This window comes from Nelumbo lutea, chromosome 8, assembly GCF_056320005.1.
Source record: "Nelumbo lutea isolate HS-2025 chromosome 8, American lotus-T2T, whole genome shotgun sequence".
NCBI classification, from domain to species: Eukaryota; Viridiplantae; Streptophyta; class Magnoliopsida; order Proteales; family Nelumbonaceae; genus Nelumbo; species Nelumbo lutea.
In genome coordinates, this window is record NC_142691.1 from 12,820,542 (window position 1) to 12,834,061 (window position 13,520).

Here is a 13,520-nt window from a genome sequence, read left to right on the forward strand (position 1 = left end):
AATGGGTCATTAACCGATTCAATGGCTTTTGGTTAAGGACCGGGCTTGAGATAAAACGGAACCGGTTGTCTGGATGGTTTCCGGGCTAAATGGTCCAACTATTTGGGTCAATGCGTGGTTCAAAAACCATGGTATATTCTACATATAAAGATCGTATATTTTGTTTAATTTGTTACAATTTTTTATGGATAAATTAGGGTTTGTGGATTGCTTGGTACCTTTACAGATGTAATGTGTTTTGGAGCTATTTGTAGATGGTATTGAAGTACAATTTACTGCAATTTTTTATTTTTAATGCCAAAATCTGGTGGATCAATCTATATCATTATTACTATATATAATGTAATGAATGATTGGAATATTTTTATCTTAAAACTTTATTAACAATACATCCACACCATCTCTACATCATATGACACCTTGTGGAGTGTGGTGTGATTTAAACCTCACCAGAGTGGAGCTCCGTAAGATTCAAACACAACACACCTCACAGACACCATTATATGAGGCAACTCTGATAGTCTACTAGATAATTGACTTATTGTCTAACTTAGGTTGTTTTTGGCATAACTTATCGATGGCTTATCTCCAATATGAACAAGTAGGTTTTGCATCTTAACGATAAAGTTAGCTTGATCAGATAACCATGGTGATAAAATAAGTTCTTTAGGCTGCATTTGGAAACAATGCAAACAAGTGTGAATTCAAATATATAGATTGTAAAACGGTTCATATAAATGATAAAGTTGGGTTAGTTTTGCACTGACAAATTTACTTTCTTATCAAACAGATTTTTAGTTGTAATGGATGCAAACATGAATTCCAATAAAACATATGTTTTTTTTTTTTTTATCAAAAGCCCACTTGAATACAAATTTACTTTTTTTATTGATGTACTTTTACATCTTATTATCAATGTAAATATGCATTGGTCGGCCATTTGTCATATGCATAAATGTAATGTTTCCAAACACAGGCAAAAGTGAAATAGAGTGCAAATTTACCCTGAACCAGGACTTACACTCTATTTGCATCATTTCCAAATGCAGTCTTAATAAAGTAAGTGACAATCTAGTCATTTAAAATTGTAGAAGGGTGGTTCATGTGGTGTAAAAGCACCTATAGGGGTTTAATGGTAAAAGAAGTGTATTATTTTTGGAGTGAATTATTATATTGTGTCCAATATGGTACTTTGAATCTTTGTCAAATTAAATAAAAAATTCAACCAATCACATTAAAGACAGTGTATAGTTTATTTACTTTTCATTTTTCATTTGTTCATGTTGCATAAGATGTAATTATTTAACATGTGATTGTGACATGTCTTTTTATCATTGTTTTGTTCATGTCTGAGTTATGTTGCAATAATTTCCATAGAACGTACCATGCATAGATTTTACCTATTATATTTTCAATCTTGTTGAAGTAAGAATTTATGCACTTGCATCTTTGAAACTTCAATATGGGTAAGTAGTTTCTATATGAGTGGAAAAAGGAGATCTTAATTCTGAAACTATTTTCTGTCAAAACTCCTTTTACCCACCTATATGAAAAAAAAAAAAAAAACCTTATCCACCAGAAAGACAAACACAGACTTGCATGTTTTAGAATATTTGGCATTTTATTACTTGAGCAGTTTAGGCTCAGTTTGGAAGGAGTACAAATGCAAATATGTAGAGTGCAAAACTATGTATTTTGTATATATTTGTATTGTACATATTTATATTTGTATTCCTTCCAAACTGAGCCTTAGTTACTTAAAATCTCGGCGCATTGCTTGAATAATGGCTGAAATTAATAAATTACATTTCAATATACCGTTTTTATGGGTTAGATCATTTTGATTCAGTGTTGAAATATGCCATTTCGATGGGTTACATTTCAATATACTGTTCAAGCCAATCAGAATACCGGTTTTGATCCAATATGGTAATTTCACCACAAGGTGTGACGTTAAGCAATGTGACCCCCTATCACCATACCTATTCATCATTGTCCGCATGTTTTCTCAAACTACTAGAGAATGAACTAGCTTTAGGCATGCTCCAGGGAGTGAAAATAGCAAGTGACATTTCTCATCTATTGTTTGTTGATGACTGTTTCATACTGTATTGAGTAGAGGTGAATCAATTAAGAAAACTACAAGATGTCTTGGTCTGATTTACTTCTTATTGAGCCAAGAAATCAATTATTAGAAGTCTAGGAAGACAAGGCTAAGAAGGGGATTTCTTAGACTTGGAGAGCCGTTTTAAGTGCCAAAGAATTGCTAATGAAGAGGTTAAGATGGGAGGTAGGTGATGGAAAGTCCATAAGATTTTGGACTGATAGGAGGGCAGGTGAAGAATTCCTAGCTGAAACTTTGAATCCTGGCCAATGTGATGAGATTAATGCTCCAATGAGCGACTTGGTTGACCATGATAGAGGAGTTCATATCTGTGCCCCACAAGGAGGCACCCCACAACATCCCACAGCACATCCCCCGTGTATTGAGAACATCTCTCGATAATAATATCAGAACCGATGATATCATCATCAGAAGATATTCTCAATATATGGCGAAGATGTGCTATGGGACGTTGTGGGGAGCAAATGTGGACTCATGATAGAGGCGTGTGGAGCGAGAATAAAATTCGTAGTATGGTCTCCACAATCAATTGAGTAAAATCAAATGTATTTCATTCCATCGGAGCCAAGGGAAGACCATCTAATATGGAGCCAAAACCTAAATGGTAAATTTACCATGAAATCGGCCTATAAGCTGAGTGTGGGCCCCTTCATCTAAGAGTAATGCAATGAAATGGAATAGGTTACTTTGGGGATTAAAATGCCCTCTGAAACTCGAAGTATTCCTTTTCTTGTTATTGAACAAAAAGCTCGGGGATTTAATGAAGAGTCTTGTAACAGGTGCGGTGAGGAGGAAAATATTAATCATATATTTAGGGTTGTATTTTGTCTCGACAGATTTGGAACTTAATCAACTTGAACTTGGTAACTGCCAATGACTTAAAATCTGACCTACTAGTATGGTGGACTGAGATTCACAAGAAGGATGTAAAGGAAAACATCAATCTGAAAGAAAAGTGGGTATTATATTATGATATACTTGGAAAAGTAGAAATTAAAAAAATAATAATAATAATAATGAAGACATTACACCTCAGCTTGTTATTGAAAGAGCTTATAAAGGTTTTTTGGAGGTTAAGGAAATGGAAGAAAAAACTACCATTTCCAACAAGATCTCCAAGTGTAAATTTACTTGCTGGACTCCTCCCAGTCAAGGGTCTATTAAAATTAATTTTGATACCTCTTGCTTGGAAAATGGTAGGTGCTCGAGACCATGTAGGCAAGACCTTGGACGCTAAAAGATATTCTCTGGGAACGCAGTAGAAGCTTGGGCGGCTTGGGAAGCACACAATTTGGCATGCAATTTCAAGGATTGTGAGATCACTATCAAAGGGGAACTCAAAGCTCGTCATCTCCTGCCTCAAGGGTCAAACCTCCCCTCCTTGGATGTTGAGTATCGTGTCGGATAGTCTCCATATTAAAGAGAAGCTGAACAAGGGTGTCATTTACAAGCATGTCTATAGGGAAGCAAATTAGGTGATAAATTGGACAGCTAATTTGGCTCATTCTTTACCTTTTGGTGTTGTTTCTTTGGACTTATCTTCCCCCGTTTTGGATTTAAAATTTATTTACTTTTGTGATTCTTGGGGATGTGCTACCCCATGTTTGTGTAGCACCTTTGGTTTTCTTATAAAAAAAAAGCTCAAATGCTCATAGAAGGCATCAAATATGCTTATGGCATGTCCTTGACATTAGCCTAGTGAATCAACATGACAAATATTTGGCAGTTCAATTATAGATTGGGCAAGATAAACTCATAGACAACAAAGACATTTTAGATAAAGCACGCAGAATTATTGTCATAAGTGGGATATGTCACTTTTGTTAGGTTAGTAATACAAGCTCTACCAACTTACCAAATGAGTACCCTTGTTTTACCCCATGGCCATCTTGTAGAGATAGAGAAGTCCATCCCGTGTTAGCTTTGTACCACGAGGTGGGTAAACACAACTCAGTCGATGTTGTTTGGGAAAATATTAGTAGACCTAAAGAACAAGGTGAAATGAACTTTGTTTTGTTCTTAAGGTTGTGTTTAGTTGCTGTGCAATTTTATTTGTATTAATACAAATGCATGGGAGTGTAAATGAAATAAATGTAAATTATTGTTTAATTTTGTTTTGGGTTTTACTTTATTCTGGTTCATATCTTAATTTATTTTATTTTTAGTGCAATCAAACAAAATAAAGTAAAATTTGAAATAAAAATAGGTAAAAATGTACACTCAAATCATTTGTACTGCCACAGCTTCGTATCACTACAAATTTATTTGCATTACAACCAAAATAGCCTAAAGTAAGTTTGGAGCCTTGTAAAGGAAAGAACCTCCTTCTGACAAGTCAAGAATGGAAGCGATGCCTTGCATTGGTGGAAACAAATCATTAAGGTTCGTGACCTTCTCAAACATGACATATCTTATGGTGCGAATGTTGAACCATGACATATCTTGATGTACTGATGAGAACTATGAAGATACTCAGTTATGTTACCATGGCATGCCTTGAAGTGATTGATGTCAGGAATGTTTTTGCTTCCCACAATCCCTAGATACCCTCAATTGTTGGTGTTGTCCCTTCAAGGTCTCCCCTTAGTATTGCTACAAAAGATTGTTTACGAGTTAGTGAGTTACTTGACACACGCAACTCTTGAAGAACAGACTTCATTGCCTTCTTGTTTGATAGAATTGACGTGCACCATGTTAACCAAGGTTCTTGTTGACAGGTCATAAATTGAAGATATGGTCCTTTAGAAACGCACCAACAATGGTGAGTTCTCACTTTGCTCTGCATATAGAATTTTTAGGAATGCTATTTCCTCTTTGAAATGCTAAAACTACTTAATCCCATTGGCTCAATTTAAAAGGGGTACAAATACAAATATGTAAAGTGCAAAACCATATATTTTATATTATTTAATATGTGTTTGCACTGCACATATTTGCATTAGCCATTAGGGCAACCAATGGGGTGAGCTCAATTTTTAGTTTTGGTATAATTGAATCGGCCGGATTTGAATAATTTGATTATCATATTTAGTCGAATTTAGGTGTCCTATTCATGTTGTTAAGTTAACCGAATCAAATTCAAACATGAACTGTTTCTATTTGATAAGTAAACATGTTTGACTGATTATGTAATTCATATGTATAGTATGAAAGGGGTGCTTAAATATTTTGATATTTCATATATATATATATATATATATATATATATATATATATATATATTAATATGTTGAATTCAAATAGATTATTGAAATATTTAATTGAATTTGAACTTAAATATGAATTGATTTTATTGGAATCCAATCTATTTCCACTCCTAGTGGTGTAAAGTGTAAGAAGTGACAACATTTTTTAAAGGTGTGCACTAACAAGTGAAGAAAATTGAGACCGCGACTAAACCCAACCCAATGCCATTGGGCTGAGTTAATGTTAGGGGTGTGGTTATTGAGGGTTCAATGGCTCATTTGTCCTACGTGTGGTGAAGAGAATGAATCTATCGATTAATCATAGATTTCTTAGATGTCCTCCTATAAACCAATTTGGTTTGGTGGACTTACTGCCAATAGAATAAATCAATGATGAAAACCATTGTTAGCTGGTTTATGGTATTCTTAGAGATGGCGTAAGGAAGTAACGGGAGATAATTTCATCAGTAAATGCTCACATTATAGAACTATGGAACAATCTTAATCCAGTGCAGGATTCAGTCACATCTTGTTGAGGATCTCCAAACCTTTACAATGGACTCTCCTTACTGAAGCACTCAGGATTTCTTATTCACTTTTCCTACCCTCTCTACCCGTTGTGAATTGGAGTCACACATCTCTATTATAAATTGAGAGATATGACTCCAATTCACTGCAGATTGAGAGTGGGTAAAAAAAGTGAGTAGGAAATCTGGGCTCTTACTGAAAATACCCTTAAAATAAATTTTGACAGGTGGCTAACACTACTGTCGCGGGTGTGGGTGTTGTTATAAGTGATTTCAAAGGCAACTTCTTCATGGGAGGAGCTAGACATCCCCAGGTGTGCTCTATTGAAGAAATTGACTGTGGCCGTACTCTATGCGTTGCAATTTGTAAAGGAGTTGGGACTGTCTAGGATCTCAGTAGAGAGTGATCATACTAAGAATCAGTTCAACATCGTTGATCGTTGAATAGTGAAGTTTGTTTATTCTATCCCTGGTTTCTGAACCATGATCAGCTTATCGTACTTGATTATCCTTCGAATTAATACATGCTCTTCTTCTTAAAAAAATAAAGCTCAATAAGTTGAGAATCGATCAACCATTTGTTTGAGGCCTTGAGGCTTTCGAATTGTCTTATTAGTTATTTTATGGTCATTATTGAAGTGACTTTCAAATTAAATCTTATTTTTGCTGTGATATCTATAACTGATTATCAAAGATATTTATCATAACATCTTCTAGCCGTTTTGCTATTATTCTTGTTAAATGACAGTAGGAAATACAAGGCCAAAGGTTCATTTGTTTTTTGGGAACAGGGGCTTGAAATTGGATTCGAAAATGGCCATTCCAATTCCAGCTGTTTAGTCATGTTTCCTCCGGGAATGGAATTTTGGTTCTCATTCCGGGTTGATTGGTATTTTCCTATTTGAGGGACCTTTGGGATAAAAAAGACAAGTGACTTAAAAACCTCCCAAACCCTATATCTCTTCACTCATTGCTAACCCTCCTTGGAAGTTGTATATATCTTATAAAATTCAGTTCAGGTTTTTATTTGAAGCAAATATAGAGGGAAATTGGTGATTCAAATCCTAATTTTAGTGGATTTTGATTCCAAAACCTGTGTTGCTGCCTTGGATGTGCCGAGGGCATCAAAGTGAATTCTTTTCCCAACCGAGGGCTAATTGATGAGTCTGAGGTCTGTTGTGGCCGAGAGCCTGTAGGTCAGTCATGTGAAGAGAGAAGACATCAAAGGCCTAGGGTGCTAACCCAAGATGGGGACTCCAAAGGTCAAGTTAGTGACGGTGTGACGAGGAGTGGACGGAGCCTGGGCTGGGACAACTCAGACAAGGTCACAATGAAGATAAATGAATCCTTAAGAACAAAGAGTCTAAGTCCCTCACCTGTGAGGGGTCGCCCCGTATTTATACTTAAGGCCACCTGGGAATAGATGGACATGAACGGCTAGGATGCAGTCCAACCTTGTTGCGCAACCATCCGATGCCACTCCATACATCTGTGCCATTGGGCCCATGTCACATGCCAGCTTATGCTCTGCGCAACATCCCTATTGGATCCACGCTGTACGCCACCCTCTACCATGCCTGACGTACCATAGGCATGCCATAAGCGCCTACATCAACCTGCATTTTGAAATCATATTTAACCCTTAATATATGCCTTTTGTGATTATTAAAATTGTACAACCCAAGGATTAGGTTGAGTACAGCCATCATACTTGTGGTGGGCTTGGGCTCGTACAAAATATAATCTATCCCAAGAGTTTGGATTTCTTCTCACACCTTCCTCACAACTGTACATTAAGAACACCTTCGGTATTGTATGCTTTCATTATTGGGGAGATATTTCAAATACATGATTGTAAGTGTTGTGGGATGCGTGTAAGGAGTAAATCTGGATTCCTAATTTAATACCCACCTATTGGACTATTGGACTTTTCCATATGTTTTAATCATGATTTCAAATGCATGGTTGAAAATGAATTGACAAGTAGGGCTATTGGACTTTTCCATATGTTTTATGAACAACACATGCTGGATTCATAGCTCGCTTTTCAACAACTTCAATTAAACAAAAGGCAATTGTGCTGATTAACCACAAATAGTTCGGGATTCCTTATTCATCGCCAAGACTAATTTAGTTTGGTCCATTTATTTGGAATCCGAATATCCTCTTCACAGATCACTCCTCATACTGACCTCACACTATGTACCAATTGCATGGGAATATATCCCAGTTTTGTACCTTATTATTTATGGGAGATGCTTCTAATACATAGTGGGATGTAACTGTGAGGTTGGGTGAGTAGCAGGTCCTAATTCATTTATTTGGAGTTTGGATTTTATCCTCATTAAACTATATTCATAGCACTTTGCAACCTTGCATTTAGAATATGTCAGTCCTTATATGCTTTTATTCATGGAGAGATATTCCTAATGCACAATTACAAGGAACTGTTGGGATGGTGTGAGGACCAAATCCAATTTCATTCATTTGGACTAGGCCCTTGGGTTTAGGGCCTGCCACTTGACCACCCATAAGAACTCTGCCCACGTTTATCTAAATTCAGCTTTAATCAGGATGCACTCTATACACGCACCATTTGTCAAAAGGAGGACGCGCTACGCATCCTTAAAACTTCTTGTGACCACTTAAAGTGTCCGGGCTATAGGAAATAGCGTCTTCTATCAAAGCTGTTACATTATTTCGAAAATGTCAAAAGTTTTCGAGACCTCCCACTCCTCTCTCTCTCCTTCCAACCAGCGGCGACCGTACTTCATCCATATAATTCTGAAACCTGAGAAATTGGAATACTAATATAAATAATGCCCAATCATTCCACTCTTGTAATGACATTCTACAAGACCAAGAGGAGAAGTAGAAGTGCTATTAAACACTTCTTCCATTTTGAAGCCTTTAATGTAACAGTAGAGCACAACCTTTCCGGATTAAGGATATGTTTGATTAGTATAACGTTTTTGGAAAGGGACCAAGTTGCTGATTGGCTTATTAATTGTGCTCATTCAAACTTGCTTTTGTTTATTCGTTGCCTTTCTCTTTAAAGTATTTTTCTTATACTGACATTTGGGGTTGTACCACCCCCCGTTGAGTTGCGTGTAGATTTCTATTGATCTCTTGTTTTTTATCAAAAAAGAATGGTCCATTTTGATTTCAAGATTCCCATTCCGAACGGAATGAAAATCCCCCATTCGAGGGAATGGCCATTCCTGACTCACCTCCCCGGAATCAGAATCCCATTCCCGCTATGTAATATAAGAAAAAACCAAAATGACAAAAAAAAAAAAAAAAACTCAAATCTCTCTCTACTTGAATCCAACTTTCTAACCCTCACTCCCCCTTCTCTCTCGTCACTCCCTCCACCAGAAAAAGTTTGAAGTACTGATTTGAATCAAAACTCCAGCGATGATGACGATGAGGTAAATCACCATCAAAATTTTTCTCTTATTTCCTATTCCTCTTCTTCCTCCTCTCCTCTTTCTCTCTCACTTTATTTTTTTCATTCTTCTCTAGTTTTTCCGCTGCAGACTAGATCAGACCAAACCACAACAAGGTATGCTTTCCTCGATTTTCCTTTGTTTGAAATGCATGTTAAATTTGGTTTTTTCTACTTGACCTTGAAATGCATGTTAAATTTAGCATATCTTCTTTCAAATATTTAAATGTGTTTTAATTTTTTCCCCAATTTCAGTTTGGAATGCATCCTTATGGTGTTTGTAACTAATGTCTAAAAATATCTCTATCAAGTTGATTAGAGTACAATAACATTCTAATCTAATGTCAAATTAGATAGAAGTCTTATTAAACATGAACAGTGGCAACAGAAAGCAAGAGTTTGAAATCAATAAATCATAAACAATAGCAAGAGTTTTATAAACCAAATCTCATGTACTAGAGTCCAATAATGAGCTTTCTTCAGAGAAAAAAATAAAAGAAAAATAAATTAGGACCTTTTAGACTATTCTCATGCTGTGCATTTCCAATGGCAAACAGGTACGGATCAGAGGGGATCGTGTCAAATTGGGGTGTTGGTTGAAAAAGTTTTGCCAAATCCCTTCATATAAGTGCTGATTTGGAGTTTGAAATCCAAGCAAAGTCAGTAGTCTTATGCTGCCAATCCTAAATAGTTGTTAGAAGGTACTAGTGAGAATGACAAGAAAGATAATCAACAGCCATCTGAGATAAATATAAAGAAGAACATAACAAAAAAGAAATGAAAAAAATCCATTACCACCCTCTTGCACCTCCACGCTTTAGCTCAGCACACACCAACAACCAATTATACGAACTGTTTGAAAGCAAAACCCAAACTCCACTCCAAATCCCAGTATTATTACATTCTTTCAAATTTTGTTAGTAGTTCTTACATCCATCAACAAGGTTGAAATTGATACAACCAATAGATGGATAGTTGATTCTCACCACAAACCACCAGCTTGGGAGTTGGGTCAAATTACAAATAGTGAGTATCTGAGTGATATGTTTCTTTGCATGCATTAAAGCCCAAATTAGCTCAGTTCATATTATATAAGTTAATTGATCCTTCAACCAACAAGAGGTGATCAGACATACGAAGAATGTTTATAGATTCAAGATGTTGAATTTTGAACATGCGAAGAGCGTTTGTGCCATCAAAGATCTAGACATACCCATGATTTCCCATTATTGTGGTCATGCTGCTTTGATGTGATGGATCACCTTATTTGCCGTAAATTTTCATTTGAGGGCATGTGTTTTCAATCTACTATGTGGTGGGTTGATTACTTGGATGAAAGCGTTTCCATGTTTTCAGATTATATTGCTTTCTTGGCATTGGGAGTTCTCTCAACTTTAGCTGAAGTGGCAAAAATAGAGGGGCAGGACAAAAGGTAGAAATTCAAAATTTGTATCAAGTAGGAAGGGATGCAAATTTTAAAGTTGCCATGACAATCATGATTAGGCAGCACAAACCACAATTTTTTTGATCAATTGCTCTTGAGCCTTGGTTTCTTCTGACCAATCCTCTAAACCAACCCAAGGCTAACTAACCAACTCCAGTTCCAAGGCTTCAACCTAAAACAAACCAAATCAAATCAGCTTGTAGTGGTTATAGTGATTTTACCTGAAAAGTGAGTTTACTTGGTTTAGCAGGGCTTATCTAGATTGCTTCCTTCCCTTTACCAAAATTCTCATATATGCACATGTCTAAAGACAATAACTCAACATTATTTGAGATTTTTCTATCAGTAAATCAACATAGTTGATAAAAGAAACACTCAAAAAACATTAAATCAAAATAAGTGACTATAGTTTTCGGAATATAGCATTTCCAATAGAAAACCTAGCTAGGTTCTTCCTCTCTTGAGAGGCTCCTATGTGCTTGGTCCAAATTCCAGTATTTTACATTTTCCCCACTTCCACCTATATGGTTTTACTTTCCACCAATGGGTCCTCTAATTGATAGAACCTCACAAATTGATAGGTGTCAATGGAAACTTACTTAAATTTTGATTCGATTTCTGTATAAATGTTTGTGCCATATTTTTTAGTAGGTTTCTTGATCTTGTTGGTGCAACTGAATTAATAAAAAATGCTACTGCAATTAAAGATGAGATGTTGCAGCTAGAAGAAGTCAGAAGGTTTCACATTTCCTTGTATTCACAGGTAAGAACTCGTACTTTCTTTGCCAACTGAAACCTAGCCTCTTGGTAAGTGCATTTACCATTACAGGCCTGATGTTCCTCATATCCAAGCAACAGTTATTTGTTCTAGAAAAGCAGGAATGCAACTTAGAGTACAAAGTGGTGGCCACGACTACGAGGGACTTTCATATGTATCCGATGCTCCATTCGTCATTGCTGACCTGCTAACTTTTCGATTTATTGACGTTGATATAGAAGATAACAGTGCATGGATTCAAGCTGGACCATTTCTTGGGGATGTTTATTATAGAGTTGTAGATGTTGTTTTTTTTTTTTTTGTTTATGCATTTTTCTTTTCATTTTTTATGGTGGAGAATGATATTTTTTTGTGATTTTTGTTTGTTTGTGTGTTTTTCTTTTTATTTTTTTTTTATATTTTCTACATATATACACTTGTTAGCAGGCTGCCAATGTGTGTATATGTTGAAAATATATAATGAGTGGCTGTTTTGAGTTTTTTTTTTTTTAATAAGAGCAGAATTGGAAATTTTAGTTGATTTTAATTCCAGCTTCTAGTTGAACCAAACAGTAACAATCAGAATCAGATTCCTATTGCTGACTGAACAAAATAGGTGCTAGGAATAGGTAATTCCAATTCCAATTCCGATTCCATCCTGTCCACAAACCAAACACACCCTTAATTTCTTATCACCCACTAATGAAAATTAATGAAAAAATAAAAAAGAGAGCGGAGAACCTTTGGCTATTGCATAATGAAAAATAAAAAAGGGACTTAATTAATACATTCCCAATCACTGAAGACAGTCTTAATTTTTATGTGTATCTATCTTCCTTGGTTTTCGTTGCCACTACAATTATTGGAACTTACGGTATCCCCCAATTTAAATAGGATTGCCCCAAATACTGAAATTCTAACCACTGTCATTCTCCAAGCATCCATATCTCTGAGCTAACCTTTTCCCTGTAAGTGACTCTTCCACAACCACCACCCTCAAGTTTATACTATTCACTCGTTCATCCTATAGAAGAAAGGCTAGAGAAATGATCATCGTGAAGTAGATCTGGAGCAGATATTGTTAATAAGACTTGATTGAACTGAGTAAGAGCTCTAAAACCTAATATACCCTTTAACTTCGAATCTTTGATTTACAGTCTCAATTCTAACTAAAAATAAAAAAAAAAAGGAGGCAAAGAAGAAAATAAACTATAAGGTATCCCTTCCACCATCAGCCCTTCAATCGTCATGCAACTTGTTAAGAAAACAGGTATAGAGAGAGAGAGACTCGACCCTTCTTCCGCCACACTTGGTCTGTAGGATTAGATGAAATGAAATGGAAAAAGGGTAGATATGATATGTTATTCATCGAAAAAAAAGGGTAGATATGTTGATATCATTTCTCTCATTGCCAATATTGCAGAAATCCCATCGGGCCATAGCAGTTAGCTCCCCTGCTACAGATGTAGATAATGGGATTTATAACAAGAACTAACAAAGCATAAAAGAAAAAATAATGGACAACAAAAAGACGCAACACAAACGATACACGAAGCTTGGGAGTTGATCTATTAGCCATTGGCGGGTGACTTCTGTTAGTTCTAGAGCTTCCATTGATTATACCCGCTTGATTCTTAACTCACAAAACTTTTTCTTCTTCATATGCAGAAAACCATAACCACCATATAAGAAGCTAAGGATTTTTTTTTCATGGCTCTTATGATACATCATTCGTTCTTGTGACCGACAAAAGGAACTTCAGTTTTGATGGTGATTATTGTAGTAGGGGAAAAATGCAAAGGGGAAGTAAAAAAAAATTGAAAAGATTCAATACCTGAGGTTGACCACCAGTCACCGGTGATGGTTGTTGGTCGCCACCGGTTGAAAGGGAGAGAGAGAGGAGACAACCCTACGAGCAAGAGAGGAGTGGGAAGTATTGAAAACTCGTGACATTTTCGAAATAATGTAACAAGGATGCGTGGTGCGTCCTCCTTTTGCGCGAATGGTGTGCGTATAGAGAGAGTTCAAATTCCG

The 13,520-nt window shown here is 36.1% G+C and overlaps 1 long non-coding RNA gene across 1 annotated transcript; it reads left to right on the top strand.

Annotated features, from left to right (window-relative positions):
• Positions 1–8,996: 8,996 nt before the first annotated feature.
• On the top strand, positions 8,997–12,056 carry LOC148842784 (uncharacterized). The gene is made up of 3 exons (XR_016103122.1): positions 8,997–9,268; positions 9,363–9,402; positions 11,493–12,056. It is a non-coding gene; the product is annotated as an uncharacterized LOC148842784 (long non-coding RNA).
• Positions 12,057–13,520: the final 1,464 nt, after the last annotated feature.